The sequence below is a fragment of the Lissotriton helveticus genome, chromosome 9, assembly GCF_964261635.1.
Source record: "Lissotriton helveticus chromosome 9, aLisHel1.1, whole genome shotgun sequence".
In the NCBI taxonomy this organism is placed as follows: Eukaryota; Metazoa; Chordata; class Amphibia; order Caudata; family Salamandridae; genus Lissotriton; species Lissotriton helveticus.
The window spans coordinates 1,023,977,144-1,023,993,425 of NC_136070.1; the positions used below are offsets into that span (position 1 = coordinate 1,023,977,144).

Here is a 16,282-nt window from a genome sequence, read left to right on the forward strand (position 1 = left end):
GGCTTGCTTCTAGGACAGAGCATTGCCATGCAACTGCATGTCTGTTGCCCACAAACTACAATGGCTTAGGTGTTCCACATTAACAATGCGTGAAAGAGTCTTATGTGTGTCTTGCACACCTAAATTTGAACACACCGAGAATAACGTACCATTGTTAATGTGCTTCTAGCCCCTTTTCTTTCGCATTCTGTTGAGATTGGTTAACTCACACCCTTTCCCATATTACCGTCCACCTTTAACAATGACAACATCTTCTCCCTGCTGGGAAGACATTTTTTTTTTTTTTTTTTTTTTAACTCTATAGATTTCCATTCCGCACTCTGAAATGGATCTCTTCTCACAGTCTGCGGTCATCGCTGCCGGGAAATCCGTAATTTTAGACACCTCGGAGCAGGTTATTTAAAACTAAAAACCCAAGCGCGTGGTAGGGCAGAGTCAGCCCTGAACTCATTGGGGCAGCAGGATAAGAGGAAAGAGGACAGCGGACCAACCGCAAAATAAATCAAACACTAAATACAGGACGCAGCCACCATATTTGTTGGTGATTGATGTTGGATGAAAAACCAGCCAGGTCAGTGGTTTCTGACAAGACCTCCTGCTTAGTTCTTTTCAGTGCGGGCTCTGAGCTTGCATCAGCACAGTGACGGCTCTTCTGCTAAGGCGGAGGAGCGTCGCCTCACTGCTCTCGCAGCAGTGTAAAAGGAAAAATAAAATGATAATAACATAAATTAATATTAGAGTATCTTGCAGCCAGGATAGGGCGGGGCAGGGCTGAGCTTCCGTGATGCTAGAGGGAGGCGGAGTATTTGCTGCAACTTAAGTACACATGACGGTTTGGCCGGCCGTCTTGGGCCGGCCAAACCATCATGCGCACTAGCATGTTCTCCACTGGGCTGTAATGCACAGCCTGGGCGAACATCATGCACAGGCTATCAGTCCCCATCTGAGCGCCGAACCACGGTACTCATATCAATCAAGACGCTGCTGTGATGGTGACAGCAGCGTCGTGATTGGCTTAGAGGAGTCTGGGTACTGCTGGCAGCCAGGAAAACAGTAAGGAGGAATAGGAGGCTGAAGCTGGTGAATGATGACGAGCAGGTAAGTCATTTTTTTCGAAACCCCCCTCCCTCCAGCTTTTTCTACCAGCCGCCACTATCGGCACCAGTGCCAGTGAAACCCCTATTCATATTGACCTTCTATTTGGGAAGCAAAGCTGATCCACGAATGATATCTGATAGATTGAAATCGAGGCACTCGTGTAGGCCACTCAGTAAAGACGGATTGTCTCCATAGGGACCTGACAGGCTCAACCAATGTTTCCAGGTGTTTGTTTCCAGGCCTTTTCTCAACACCATATCTTGGAAGTAGTAGTTATAAGTGTGATCCAATACTGAGAAATAGCAGTAGGCTACTTAACTGCAGCACATTTGAACAGTGAAAAGTGGGTGGCGACTTTTCTGTTACCCGTTTCGGGATATGTAGTCGGGTGTTGTATGAGTATGGGTGAGTCAAAGAGTGAGAAAGCGTGTGTGCGTGCCTTTGTGTGTGGATGCCTGTGTTTGTGTCTGCATATGTTCATTTATGAGTACATTGGAGTATGTGACTGTGCTAATGCATGGATGTGTGCATGAGTGTGTCTAAATGTATATGTGTGTGTTGTACGCATGTGTGCATCTATGAGTGTGTCGGAGTGTCTGACTGTGTCAAAGACTGTGTCTGTGCATGTGTGTTTGTGTTTCATGTAAGCTGTGTTGAAGCAGTGTGTTATAATGGAGGTGTAAGAGTTCCTTCTTATTAAATGTGATATCTTACTTATTATCCATTGTGTAATTATGTTCATTGCCTGTGGTAGATTGTGTACAAATCCTCCCCCAGTTTGCATGACAGTTTGAAGCCATATTAGTTGTGATGGTTTGCTGTTAGCTCTTCGTTGTTGCCTGGAGCCCTTTGCTAAGTGTACGCTTTTGAAAATGCTGTACCTTTGTTGTGTGTCTCGTGGTTTTTATTACAATGAGTTCTAGTGGTTAAGTGGCAAGAGACCCAAGTTCCAATCCTGTCTTTCTCACTTGACCGATATTCTGTGAACAAATTTACAGATCCCTGTCCCTTTCTTCATTTATAAAATATATTTGGACGACTAGAAACCAACCTATCACAAGTATTAAAGGCACAATAAAAAAAACTTAACCATACGGTTGGGATTGGTTGTGCCAAGAAACATTGCAGTGTGGTGCTATACAAGAATGTTCATTCATTCTGAATGATGGTATCTTCAGAAGATGGTGCATTTTAGCTCATGGTCTGATCTCATGTAGGTTGTTTGTGGATCTTCAGACACACAAAGGTGGAAGAGGTGTGGCACAGCGGCCAGGCTGCCTGACTCCGGACCACAGGGTTCACGGTTCGATCCCCAGCACTGGCAGCAGGTCAGTCCAGCACCATGTGACTCTGGGCATTAGCTCGCTTAATCTTCCCGATGGCCCCCAGCGCCGGGAAACCACTTCGGAGGTAGCTGTGCACTTTACAAATTCAAGGTTATTATTATTATAAGGTGGGTTCCATGTAGATCGTCATTAAGGTGCAGGTGACACTGAAGACCCTGAACACATTTGTTACACACACAACTGGAAAAACCATTGGGTGGATATGGCAACCGTAAAGACCTGTCTTTGAAATTCCCTGTCAGTATTTATTTTCGACAGATTTGAAGGGACCCTATAAATGTTGCATTGCGTACCAAATTGCGGCTGCGTAAAAATCCATAGCCAGATATGTCCTCCCTCTTAACACACGGCAGACAACATCCCAAGGCCGTGTAAACCACTCTGTAAGCAAATACAAACAATATGCAAGAATGTCACTATTGCAGCATGAAATGATAATATAAAGCAAATGTAATTTGCATAAGAATATCTACCCCTCAGCACTTTCTAACCCGCTCCCCTTTCATCCTCACTCTCTCTTGAATACCTGAGAAGCAATTGAGTTATGCAGTGTGCTTTTTACAAGCCAAATATATATAAACACAATCAGTTCACCTCCATTAACTTCAAGGGCACCCCGCCAAAAGCATCTAGCATCATCCTTTCCTTGGAGATTCAATAGGTTGAGGTGTACAGTGGCACTTCCAAACCTCCATCTGCCACTATGTAGACTTTAAGATACTGTTATGTTATGGTATGTTACTTTGTCATTTTGTTAAATGTGCTGTTCTCTTAAAGGTGTTATTGCACGAAGAACTAGGGTGAATTTGAACAGCAGAGATCTGAGATAGTAATTGGGTTTTAGGCTTTTGGAAATAGCCAGGTTTTTATTTTTATTTACGGAAGGAGAGTTTCTGCTCTTAAGGGGAGAGGGAGAGACATCCACAGTTTGGCTGAAGTGATGGCGAAAGCTCGCCCTTCAAGTCCGGTACATAAAAATCAGGGTACCACCAGGTGTCTGGCAGCAGATGACCTGAGAGCTGGTGTGGGGTGGGGTGGGGTGGGGGCAGGATGAAAAGCTGAAACCCATTGCAAAGGAAGCCAGAGGCCAGGTGTCAATGGTTTTGAACAGGGCCGGACTGGGAACCAAAACCGACCCTGGCAAAGTGCTTGGCCGGCCCCCAGGGGGTTGGAGTGCGGCCAAGCAGTTTGCCAAGGCGGGTGTCGGCTGATTTCGTTACAGCAGCTGATATTGCAGCTATGCTGCAAAAACAGCCCTGTAACAAAATTGCCCCCCCAGAGGCCCGAAAACCAGCCCCAGCCCTGGTGGCCCACCAGGGAAATGCCCAGTGCCATCTACGACCAGTCCGGCCCTGGTTTTGAACACTATGCAGAGGGATTTGAAGGCACTCCTCTGAGAAACAGGAAACCACTACAGAGCGTGCTATGTAGAGGCAGACGATTGAAATGCAATGTTATATATGGCTCCCATAGCCAGTCATTCCTGTGAATAACTGAATTCTAAATTCAGTAACTTAATGCTATGACGTAGCAACAGTGGGTAACAGAACTTGTTATGCATGGCTCTTCAATTACTCTTCTGCCCTTGTGTATCAGTTGAAAGCAGGAGCAGATGATTTTGAGGGTCACATATAACATAAAATTACGAATTGGTAAAAAGGGATCTTTTTCACCTCAGGGTTCTGAGTGAGATCATAGAGGATTCGATCTTCATTCTTATTGTCTGATGTCAACGAGATCCCTTCCTTTAAAAGAATCCTACAAATTCACTGTAACCCAGCATATGTAATGAAAATGCAACCTAAGTTTTTATACTGAGCAGTGTAATTCTAGAACAGTTATGACATTTCCCCTATGATACTTTGCTTCCTTAATGAGAGATATTGGACATTATATGGTTAGAGCTGCCGCATTACGCTGTGAGCTAATTTAATGTTATTAATGTATTTTCTGTGAAGATTTCAAATCATTTTTCTGAAGCTACTCATCAAATTATTTAAAAAAACACATAAAACAGAATCATCACTAAGTGGAACAAGAGCGCTCTCCAAAGTGTGTACACAACCCACGCAGGGCCGTGGCGGGATGATCAACACAAAGATGAATATAAATGCATCTCCTGCTGACGTACATCTTCAGCGATATAGGAGAAGTGAGGCAACACATGCAATTTGCACCACTGGCTGTAAAAAAGGATTACTGGGGGTAGGGATGTTCCTACAGATTAGATTTAAATCTGAATGAAACTTAAATTATGGCAGCATAATTTGGGGAATTTTGTGTTATGCTTATTAAATGGAATTCTAGAAATAAGCCATTATGGGGCAGATGTACATATACTTCTGTTTGCGATTTCCTAATAGCAAATTTTTGTGATTCGCTATTAGGAAATCGCAAACAGCTATATACAACAGTATGTTTTCCACCGTTGGTGATTCCCAGGGGGTCACAATTGACCTACCTCATTAATATTCATGTGGTAAGTCGTAATGTGAAAACCATTAGGAATCCTGAAAACACAGGGATGATGGTCTACTGAGGCCAGCAGACCACCATGCATTTGCTTTTAACCCGTTGACCATGGCACAAATTCCTCCACGGTGCGGGTGAGTTATTGAGTGGGTGTGTTGTGGACGGCCACCGGCCATCCTCCGCACACACCCACTGTGACGTCAGACAGCCGGGGGGCGTCCGACGCACCAAACAGGTTAAATAAAGCAATGGTTAAAAAAAAAAACACAGCCCATTTTTCTTTAAGGAAATTGCGAAGCGCTTCAAAATCAAAAATGAAAAGTCATTATTTAAAACGTTTTTGCAGACATGCACTAAGGGGAAGGGGTCTCCTGCGAATGGGTTACCACCTACTTGAAGTACGTAGTAAAATGTGAATGTTTTAAGACCGTATTTTGGTTGCAAAAGATTTACACATACCACTGCGATTCGCTATTAGGAAAGGACGGCCTCAACACGCCCCTTCCTAACACCGAATCACTTACTCATTTCAATCAATCATTCAAAGGGTTTGCAAAGCACGGCTACTAACCCGAAGGGTCTCAAGGCACTGGGGGGGGGAAGGGGGCGCGCAGCTCCTGAAAGTTCACTGTGCTTTGTGGAAGAGCCAGGTCTTGAGGCTCTTCAAGAATTTGGGGAGTGATGGTGTCTGTCGGAGGTAGAGAGCGAGGGAGTTCCATGTCTAAGCAGCCAGGCGGGAGACAGAGCCTCCTCCTGTTCTGGTCTTCTTGATGTGTGGTACCATCGCAATGGAGAGCTGGGCTGACCGGCATGATCTTTGGGGTGCGTGGAACGAGAGGTGGTGGTTCATGTATGTGGGTCCAGTATTGTGGATGGCCTTGTGGGCGTGGGTTAGGAGCTTGAAGGCAATTCATTTCTCAACAGGTAGCCTGTGTAGTGTCCGTAGGTGTTTGATGATGTGGCAGTGGCACGTTAGGTTAAGGACTAGTCTGGCAGCAGCGTTCTGGATGTTCTGGATTTGTGGGTGAGGTTTTTATTGATCCCGGTGTAGAGTGCGTTTCCGTAGTCCAGTCTGCTGCTGATGAGGGTGTGGCTGACGGTTTTCCTGTGTTTGAAAGGAAATCAGTTCAAGGTCTTACAGAGTAGGTGGAGGGTGTGGTAGCAGGAAGAGGTGACAGCGTTGATCTGGTGGTCCATTTTGAGTTCGGAGTCCAGGATGATTCAGAGGTTGTGTGCGTGGTCCTTGGGGGCAGGAGCATTTCCAGAGGGCAGAGGGCCACCAGGTGTCGTTCCAGGCATTGGGGTGTGGGCCCATGGTGAGTACCTCGGTTTTGTCTGTGTTGAGTTGTAGGCAGCTGTTCTTCATCCACCTCGCAACTTCTTCCATTCCTTCTTGAAAGTTGCGTTTGGGGATGTTTTCTGATTCAGTAATAGGTTACCAAATCGCAAAACTGGTTTGGTATATAGATAAAGGCATTTGCCCGGTTGCAAATTGCCCGATTCTGCAAATCGGGCCATTTTCGACCTGAGAGTCTATATACACATGGCCCTAAGTCACTACACATAATTGCATGCATTTTGCGGTAAATTTTACCACCAATCCTCATTTTATTGTACAAAGTTACAACAAACGCACGGGAACAACAGAATGCAAGAGGGTGTTGTTCGGAGTGCTTTCGATTCTTAGCACTATTTCTAGTATGAAATTCATCGCTGTGTCACAAATTAACGCAAGAACGCATTTCAAGCTAAAACATAGCCCAAAAATGGCTAATTTGCCTTTGCCTTAATTGTGCCAACATTTCACGTAATCACATGAAAGCAATTTCTGTGAATTTCGCATAACCCTAGTTAGAAACCCAGTCATTATCCTGCTTGAAGGCAGAGGCGTTTCAATAAAACACCAACAGGCACATTCACACAGAAGAAGAAGCACTTAGCAGTCCAGTGGCCCGCGTCATCCAGCACCCAAAGCTGCTTAAGGGAGAAGAAAACTGAAAGACTCAGAAGGGGTCATAATAAACACACTCTACTTCACAAGAGAATAATATGGCTGCTTCAGAAGAAGGGACCTACAGATGCTGGCCCTGGAGGATCCTATAACCAGTTGCGTAGCCAGTGTGTCATGGGCTATTGTGCTAGGAAGGACATTGGCCCGAGGCCATTGTTTGAACTTTTAAATAAAGCAATAAACAGGATTCATTGGGTCCCTCAGATCTATGTGCCTCTGTGCCACTGCACCTGCTGGTCCAATGAAAGCTATGCCCCTGCCTATTTTAACAAGAGACTGCATCACGAGGAAGCATACCAGTTTTTTTTATGGAAGAGTTTTATAACTAAAACTATCTCTTAAGGTACCATGTAATAAAAGAATCGTTCTGCATGGACCTTGTAACAAAAGGCTGTTTCAGAAGGCAGTATGTAATAAGACTGGGACTGGAAGTGATATGTAAACAAAGAGTAAAGGAATTTGAGCAAGAGGTTACACATCGAAAAAGTATATTGTAAGGAGTCCAGTAGCAAAAATGTTATACATAAGCAAAGGCCAGTTATCTCACAAACACACCACCTTGAACATAGTGGTGGGTGAAATTTGCAGAGTGTCACTTAGCGGCATCCCACTGAGTTACATAAAAAATTCCAGAGATTCTGCGGAGTTCCACCAATGGGTAGAAATATTCATGTCACGCTGATCACGCTACAATTTAGCCGCCAGTAGCGCTGAAAAGTCGGCGAGAGTTGTACCATGTGGTGGGCAAGAGTGAGTGGCCATTTGAGTGGAATTTAATGCTCTTTGAATAGAAAATCTACACAAGGTGCAGCAGATCTACTGGAGAAGCAGCCCTCTCACTGTGACCGCGAGTGACTGTCCCCCTGTATTGGAAAATCATGCTAGTAGACGCCATATTTTGCTTGCATTTCTGGAACCTCGTGGAAAAAAATTACACCATGCAGAGATTGATGAACTCCCTTTTACAAGAGTAACACAGAGTGGCATAATTCCATCAATTCCTCGGGTGGAATGAAACATTCTGCCCACCCCTTCTTGAATGCCAGCTGCATCACGTACAAAAATATCACTCCGCCTATCTAATTTGGCACTTTAGCTGGCTTTTACAGTGTACTTCCAGTGGAGATGAAACACTGTGTGGCATCTTGCACTATGTAAGTGTATGCAAGAGGCATGTGATCCCTTGTGGCAAAATGTGTGTGAACGCGCATGTGCACGACTGTGTGCGCACATGCACTGCACACAAGAGGACCCCAGCGATCCGCTGGGTGAGTTTTCCATCATTCTCAGTTGAGAGTCTGCTGTCAGGAAATGCTGAGCTAGTAAAGGTCCCTGCTCAGACAGGGTGTCTGACTAAATGTTTATTGTAGGTGCATAATGCAAGCCTGTGTGTCCTCTGTGGCAATGGGGTGCCCCCCACACTTTAGGAGGTGCTCTTTCAGTCAAAAGACTATGCATATCTATGAGTTATAGAAGTCTCTGGCCCACTCACCCAGCAGCGGCCCGTGCAGCTAAGAGCGGAGGAGCCTTGGGATTTCGACAGACGAAGAAGGAAAATTCATTATTTAATTTTCCCTCATGATCATCGGTCTAATCCCACCCCAAACCAACCCAGCCCCACCGCTCTTATCTGCACGGGTCGCTGCTGCCCGCATGGCATACTGCAGGCTGGCCCCATCATTCTGAATTATGCCACTGCTTTACTGTTACTTGAACCTGATTTATCTCATGATCCTTCGAATAAAGCTACCTGGTTGTACCGGCGGCTCAACTGTTGCAGCGATAACTAGTGTCCCGGTGGGGATTAAGTATTTACCGGGCCCAGTAGATGGCAACACCAGAGGCTGAGGTAGGTACGTGGTCTATTTTTGGAAGGTTTGAGATGTCGAATTGGAAAATTGCCATTATTTATTGGGGCAGGTAATGACCCCACGTGGAAAACATTTTAGAGATCAGAAGTTCGATTCCTGCTTAAACTAAACTCCTGATTAAAATTTAGCCCCAAATTTGGAACCGGTGTCTACATACAATTGCATTTTTGTTTGAATGTTGTTTCTGTTGCAGGTGAAAATATTTCTTCACGGATTACTAAAGCCCCAAAAACAAACATCATACAACTCCCATTATCATGTATGCCGGGGGTACTTTAGCCCATATAATACATGATCACACTATCGGTGTTCTTAGAAACCACTTAAAAACCTTGGTGCGTAGCTCTTTCAAATGGAAGAGTAAGTATGCGCGCAAACATGAAGATTAAAAATAAAACCTCTAGTGCAAAATTAAACACATCAAAAACCTGTTAAGTTATTTGTTGCAAACAGATATTAGAAACAGTTCAGTATGAGTCAGTTTTATTAATTTTTTTAAAGCTCCCTTAGCTTGAAATTTGGAGAAACTGCAGAAAGATTCTAACTATCCAAGGAGTGCAAAAAATCAACCTGTTCTGGTAAGCTCAAATAAAATAGAGCAGAAGAAAGAAAAGCAATGCTCCATTGTTTCTTTGAAACAGCTGCTTCAATTATGCTCTGTGACTGTGCTTTCACCTGGCTGTCAGAACTTGACTGTAATAACTTATAATAGAAGACATCTGACCTCTTTTGGTGCTTCACAAGTCGCTGATTATAAATCGCTGATTATAAAGAAATTAGAGACTGGCATTTATACACTGCATTACAGAATCCCATGTATCATATTGAGAATTGTCGCAGAAGGTACAGCCTGGTTTTCTCTATAACGAATAAAAATAGAAGCAACTCTTGCCAGTCTCCTTCGTAACCTGGGCCAAGTGGCGTCTAATGACAAGGCTCCTTGAAGCTTTCCCTGCAAGACTTCTTTTGAGATAGCCATGATGTGGTGGTCAAGCTGGCATTTGGCATTCTCATGAAACTTGTTCCTACAGAGTTGGCAGGAGCACTTTCATAAAATTTCTCTGCCCGTGTGCTGAAAAGTCTTAATTTGGCAGCCGGGCAAAGGCGACTGTGAAAGGGTACTCGTTAACTATTCAAGTACTTTCATTGTGTGCCAGAAAAGCCTGATGCTTCACAGGTGCTGACTCCAGCTTTTTCAAGATATGTTAATGGTTGTCCATATGTCAATAATGACATCCAATGTGACAGGGCAAACATTGTGCACTCCTCGCCCAATGGCCACAGGTGCAAACTTTACGAAGAAATGCTCACACACGGTCTCACTCACTGTGTCACATGACGTCTCACTCACTGTCACTCACTTGCTGTCATTCCCAATCACACTTAATATCTGCCTCTCTTGTTTGCTCTCACTTTTATTCACTGTCACAGTCATTATCTTACATGTTGCCTCACTCACATGCTCACTGTCTCAGTCACAGGCTCACTCAGTGTCTCAATTACGAGTTCGAATTGTCTTAAACACTGTTGGACACACCATCTTATCTACTGTGTCACGCAGTCTCACACAGTGTCTCACTCATCGTCACACAGTCACTCTTTCTCATTCGCATGCTCACACTGTCTCTATCATTTACTCACTCTCTCAGTGTCTCTCCCTGTCTCACTCGTTGTCTCACTTGACCTGTCACTGTCTCCATCACATGTTCACTACCTCACGAATATATGACGATACAACGAATTCCGTTGCAACGCATGCCTTTACCACGCATGCGTTACAATGGAATTCGTTTACCACGCATAAACATTTCCTCGACTATTTGCGTGGTGACGTCATACGTCGTTAAGAGAAAACTGAATTTTTTCCCGATTTCTCTTAAACGACTCTGATGCCGACGTGACTTCTGGTGAGTTGTTTTATTTGGGGGGGAGACCCCCCAAGCCCCCCCTTTTTTTTTTTACCTTTACCACATATGCCTTTACTACAAACATCGTAGTAAAGGCATGCGTGGTAAAGGCATTAGTGGTAACCACGCATGCGTTGTACTGCATGCGTGGTTAAATATTTCGTGGAAACGGCCTCGTTGTAAAGGCCGTTTCCCCTACCTCACTTGGTGTCTCACATTGTCTCACTCACTGTGCCACTGGGTCTCACTCATTCCCATGCACTGTCTCACTCATACGCTCACATTTTCACACTGTTTCGCTGTCACACATCCCACTCAAATGCTCACGCAAATAGTCACACTCAAGCTCACTCATTGTCTCCCTCAATAGCTCACACTCATTGTCTCGCTCAGTAGCTCAGACTTTCACTAAGTTACTCTCACTCTTACACTCACTCTCTTTTTCTCTCACTCAAACATTTGACTCCCAAGTACATACACATTTAATATAGAGTATTGTTGACCTGACATCAGCTCCCAAGGTGGATCCCTCCTTTCTCCTCAGCTGACGGTGCTCCATTTGGAATTCTCGCCTCCAGAACTCAGACAAGAATCTGCGAACTGGAATCTACGCAGTGCATCAGGAAGAAACATTTGTCACAGTGTCTGTGCTACAGCACTAAGGGCCTGATTTAGAGTTCGGCGGAGGCGGTTACTCTTTCACAAACGTGACGGATATCCAGTCCGCCATATTACGATCTCATTATAGCCTATGGGGATCGTATTATAGCACTAGGATATCAGTCACGTTTGTGACGGAGTAACCCCCTCTGCCAAGCCCTATGTGGGCTCCAACTTGCAGCCTCTTGTTTATCACCCACCCTTGTGATGAGTTGGAAAACACTGTGGTGGCAGGCTGATTGGCCAGCAGCCCTGGACACTGTAAGAGTGAAGCTTGAAGTGCTCAGGAGAACCTTTACCGGTGACACTGAAATGCATCTCATTAGGCCTCGGCGTAGTTCGCGGAGTATTGCTATGCGGAACTCAGCAAAGTTACAAAAAAATCTGCGAAGTTTAGCGAGTGGTGGAGTGCAGAGCGAACTGCAGTTTGTACTGGTATTCCTGCGCGGAGTGTGGAGTGCAGAAAACGCCAAAAACTCCGCGAACGCAGCGAAGTTCACTGCCCAGGTCTAATCTAAAACGGAAAGGCATAAGATGCAGCTGGCCTCTGAGGCCAGTGAGAGGACTTTTCTAGCCCTAGACAATCTGTCTGAAGACGGGTGCAGTCGCCTACTTCAGCCATCACCTAGATGTCACTGCCTGACTCAGACTGCTGCTTGGTGCAGTGATCATTTTTTTCTACTATAATGGTAGTGAATAACAGTGCTTAATTTGAGCCGGTGGTGGCACTATATATCTAATTTAGAGAAGAGAGCACCAACAGTTGTTTATCTTTCAATGCACAGTAAAAGTGACTAATACCTGCTACCCAAGCCATTCTTTTGGCATTGGGGGCATGGAATTGGCTGAATTATCACACTTGTAGTAGTGTGATGTTAGTAGTTATGTTGGTACGGTCATTGCAGCGCTGGCAGGGGCAATAGATGTCCCAAGCTGCAGTTGCCTCCTGACCAGGGCCCTTGCACTTGTTTTTTTTGTTTTTTTACAAATTAAGCACTTGTGAAAAATAAGTCATTATTTCTACTATACTAAAACAGAACAATAGTTCAATATTCACTATCAGTATAGGAGAAAAAAGGTGGAGAAAATGAGGAAAGCAGGCCCAAGGCAACCATAAGAGGGAGTCCACACCCCCTCCCACCAAGTGCCCCCCCCCCCCCCCCCCCGGGCTGGTTGTTCTAGGACTCAAGAAGGTGGTGTTTCTTCCACCCTAATGATAGGCCTGCCTATCGACCACATTTTTTTAAAATGGCTTCCATCAAGACAGTGATCACTCAGTTCTCCCGAAACTTGGAATACTTTATCTGGCTTCTCCTATGAGCACAATTCAAAACCTAGAGGTGCCAACATCTTGGAAAAGGATTCCTCCTGTTGGCATTAACCTCTGTGCTAGCTACATGTTATTCATGTGATGTTTTCAAACTGGGCAACAAATGCACGTCTTTAAAGTATTGGCAAATATAACAGCTTAGGGTTTAATGTGCTAATGCATGAAGTATTAGCACATTAGAATGAGACCCACGCGACTGAGCCAGCAAAGAAGACAGAAAGGACTATAGGGCTATAGTTGTAAAGTAGTACCATAGCTAGTTCAATGCGAGCATTGGAGTGAAGGTGGAAGGATACACACAATAAAGGTGGAAGAATACACTGATAAACACAATAGATTAAGTGAGAGATGAATAATCCACTGCAGTCATCTAAGGCATCATCGACATTGTCTCCAGCAATTGGCTAAAACACGCTGGTTGAAGAAAGCCAGTGGTTGAATCTGGCAGACCCAAAGTCCACTCTATGTACATTGTTAGCAGTAGGTCTCTTTTGCCACCCACATAGTCAAATCCCAGACCTAAAAAGTGCAATGGAAGCCTGCGTGGGCTCTCAGACAGGCTTGGGTGGAGATGTGGAAGTTGTTTGTGATCCTGTGTAATAATGAACATCTACGTCAATGGGGGTATGAACATTTTGAAGCTGTTTATAGTAAGAGACTGTCTACCCTGCTGAAGCAGCAGACACAACTGCATTGGAAAATAGGATAAACAAACATTAAACAAGGCAACATCTTTTGAGACTCTTAGGAACATGCCAGGGTCAGGAGTTTTCAAGTTTAAGATTTTGCAGTTCAAGGACTATACGGATATTGATCACCCAGACTCTCAGCATTTCATAAGTACAATCATCAGCAAGACGAGGAGCGGCATCTTTGTGTTGTACAGTAAGGTTTCTCTGTGCTTTACACGAAGAGGCTGCAGGTGTAAGGCTGATGGAGTGGGTGAGATTAATTGGAAGTTTCAATTCAAGAGCACTCCAAATCCGCTCCCGAGATGCTTTGCAAGATTGTCGCATTAGCAAGACTTCTCAAGCACCACCTCTTCACTCTGCATAAAGTACACTGGATGACAAAGATGAGCTTAAAGTTCCTTTAGGTTGGAGGGGCAGAACTTAGTTGCTTCTGCTTAATGCCATTTATTTGGGCCTTGTGCAGGTTTGGAACCCTACCGGGGAAGGTGTTGGAGATAATCAAAGGTTGGGTAAGTTCAGCCACAGATTGGCCATCTTAGGGGCCAAAGAAACCAATGCTCAAGGCTGTAGCTCCAGCTGTAATATACTATTTGCTGTAATTCTGATTGTAAAAATGCTTGATATCTAAATATCGGATTAGAAACGTCCTTAAGTTCAAAAGTGGATGGTTTTGTCTCTTAGGGTGAAGGAGCTAGACAGGGTGAAGGAGCAACGGTTATGTTATGTGATGCCGAAGGAAGATCTTTGGTCACCATTTAATGTCTTCCTTTATACTAGCATCTGCCCACTGAAGTTTGATGATTATTAGCCTGACAACTGTATGCATTTTATAAACCTCTCTTTTTTTTTCTCGTTGTTTTTATGATCTGTCTCTTGTGTTGCTTTTCTCCCAAGGGATGTTGAAGATCATGGGACAAAGCTCCATGTTGACTTTGGGGTCCTGCTTTACTTCACATGTCCTGTCTCCGCAAAGCTGTAAATTAGACTCACGGTCTTCTTTCCTGAACCAGATCCAGGGCAAAATGCAGGCCCCGCAACCTCTGCGGCGATAGGGACCCTAAGCTTCAGTGGGCCCCCAATGTGTCTAAAGCCTATGAATCTGGGATTCATGGGGCCCCCTCATCATTTTGCGTTACACCACTAGACCAGGTCTGCGTAGTGGAAGCATTCTATCAGCCATGCATAATGACAGCATATTTGTAATGACCCACTGCATTAGGGCTTGAAGCAGCATTTTGTGGTTTTGATCATGAAGGGTGGATAGGTTCATCTGAGATGCTTGGCTGAATCAAAAGCATCCTACGACAGACGATGGTCCCCATACTCCAAGACAGACAATCTTTATGGCTGAGCATTAGTTCACCTTTGTTCCCACAGCATATGGCGCTCCACAGGGTTCCGTTCTAGCCCCGCTACACATGCATTCCCTGAGGACATCATGACCTAGATTGACAGTCGTACTTTGATGACACACAACGGGCCAAAGGGAAAAAGCTAAACCACTGAAACATATTCAGAGCATAGAAGAAAATAATCACAATTTAAATAACAAGCAGAATTAGACACTTGCATCTCTGGGGGCACCATCATGTCTCTCTCAGAAGGCAGAAGAAGATGAATAGAGAACAACATGGAGTGACAGCTTTTAAACTCCATCCAAGCAGCAAGCTCAGCCAGTCGTCCTCAATATAACGAATTCTGCACCAAACAGATGTGTTGAAAGAAAGCATAGATGTGTGTCATCAACGTACGACTATCAATCCAAGCCATGAAGTCCTCAGGGGATGAATTGCATACTGTACAACGGGGCAAGAACAGAACCCGGGAGAGTGCCATATGCTGTGGGAACAAAGTTGGGGTAATGCTCTCCCATGAACATGTCAGCCTTGTCAGAAGGGGACCGTCGTCAGTCATAGGATCCTCCTGGTGCAGCCAAGAATCTCAAATTAACCTAGCCACGCTTTATGATCAAAAGTATGAAACAATGCTTCAAGTCCTAATGCAGTGGGTCACTACAAACTTCCTGTCGTTGTGCATGGCTGAGAGAATGCATCCACCATGCAGACCTGGCCTGTGGTGTAACACAAAATGATGGGGTCACCCTGTAGAAGGTGATGAGGGACCCCATATATTCCAGCCTGTCACCACTATCCATTGGCTTTAGACTGAATGGGGTCCCCATGAATAAAAGAGACGTACAGCGCCGCAGGGGCATTTCCCTAACTAGCTCCACAAAAGATGACTTTGGTCCTGATTTAGAGCTTGGCGAAGACAAGTAATCCACCAAAAATGGCATATATGCGGTCTTTCCTATTTATAGTGCATAGAATTCAAAATCGATAAGATAGAGCATCTGATGCTTTTTGGTAGATGTTCACATCTGTCAAACTCTAAATCAGACTCTTCATTTACCAATATTAGTCCCAAACATTTCCTAAACTCTAACATATACTTGCAAACATCTTGCAGTCTTGAGGTCTAGCTCAAACCGCATATGTGTAGAGTAAGACCTCCAACCGCACAGGAGCAACGGAGCAACTTCTACACAGAGCTACTTCCTAAGCTACTTCTTGGCTCTGCCAGCCATATCACAAAGAGCAGCACTGGGGTTCAAGCTGTGAAATATATCTTGACCATTACAACTGCAACACAAACACACAACACACCAAAAGAACAGCACAGTTCAGGGCAGTATGGTGAGGCATGAGGGTACTTCAGGGGTAGAATATAGGAGAGGGATGCAACTACCACACACTGTGTGAGAGACAGAGGAGTAATCTGTAGATAGAAATTAGCCAAATGATGGCTAGTCCCTTAAACCTTTTACCTTTTCGCAATTGGAGCACCTTTAGCTTGAGAGACTTCAAAGAATGGGGGTCACAAGCAGTAAAATCA

At 44.6% G+C, this 16,282-nt stretch overlaps 1 protein-coding gene across 1 annotated transcript in view; it reads right to left on the minus strand.

The window, feature by feature from the left end:
• The window catches only part of LOC144782158 (leucine-rich repeat and fibronectin type III domain-containing protein 1-like protein), a 397,349-nt gene that overhangs the window by 347,026 nt on the left and 34,041 nt on the right, over positions 1-16,282 (minus strand). The window lies entirely within an intron of this gene.